This window comes from Lepus europaeus, chromosome 18 (assembly GCF_033115175.1).
Source record: "Lepus europaeus isolate LE1 chromosome 18, mLepTim1.pri, whole genome shotgun sequence".
Taxonomy (NCBI): domain Eukaryota; kingdom Metazoa; phylum Chordata; class Mammalia; order Lagomorpha; family Leporidae; genus Lepus; species Lepus europaeus.
In genome coordinates, this window is record NC_084844.1 from 32,919,865 (window position 1) to 32,921,140 (window position 1,276).

A 1,276-nucleotide genomic window follows, 5' to 3' on the forward strand; every position below is an offset into this window, starting at 1 on the left:
CCAGATTGCTCCACATCAGTGACTCCGAGTCTCGTAGAGTCCACTGTCTGGACGCTGGAGCATCAGACTGCCCACGGTCCCAGCTCCTCCCCTTGCACTCGAGGGCTCTGTCACAGCCACCCCACCTTCCTGCATCTCAGCCTCCGTCTGTATCCGGGGGGGACAATCCAGCCGTGGGGCTGTGTGGGAGAGGTGACGCTCTGGGAGAGCTGCTGCTGGCTTCGTGGCGTGAGCACTCCCACCACAGCCAGTTTCAAGCCACTGACACGACGTCCCTGAGAAGGCCCGCACGAGCAGCCCTCCTGCCCTCCTGCCCTCCTGCCCCAGTGCCGCCAATGACCCGTGAGGGCCCCAGGCCGGGGAGGAGAGTGCTGCCCACTCCGAAATGCAGACTGACCAGTGTAGAGGGCCTTGCGAGAAGGCTCGTGGCTAAACGAAGGTGGCATTTTGAATCACAAGGTGGGAGAAGCAGCTGCAGGGACGGAGACAGAGTGTTTGCTGGAAGAGCACTATTTTAGGAGTCAGGCAGTCGGGAGTCTGGAATTGCTGCGTGACCCCAGCTGAGCTGCCTCCCCTCTCTGGACCTCGTCCTTTGGTTGAAAGGTGAGAAGGTGACCTCCTGGGAGGTCTCTGAGAAGCACAGCATCCACGCAGTCCACTTGCTGCCTTCTCCCTCTGTTGCTTACGACCTGGGCCTTCCAGGTCCCTGAGGCCCCAGTAAACTCCACGAGGGCAGGGACTGTGTGTTTCTCCCCCTGGGTACCCTCGGTGTCCTGCCTGCTGCCCTGCGCACAATGGCTTTCAGGAACCTAGATAAAATCAAATTTATTTCCAGACGTGGCTGTTGTAGCCCGGCCACCCCTGGTTTCCTGCTGACATGATGACACCTACTGGTCATAGGGGAAACAGCAACCTCTTGATTCCAGGCGGGGCTGGGGGAGAGGGTGTTAACACCGTGCGGTCTGCTGTGTGTTAGTCAGGGGTGTGTGAGCATGTGGGGCACAGAGTAGGTTCTCAATAAACACTTCTTGAACCAACAAAAGGAAGAATCTGTCTGTCTTGTAGTCTGTCATTTTGAGTGTTTTTCTGTTTCTCTTTTTCTGATTTTCTGTCTCTGTCTCCCACAGGGAGTGGTAGAAGTCTGAACCAGCGCTATAAAAGAAAAGCAGCAGATGTCAAACCGGAGGACAGGTGCTGGGCCTGGCAATTAAGCTGCCCGTATCCCACACTGGAGTCCCTGGGTTCAATACCTGCCTCTGGATTCTTCTTCTTCCTC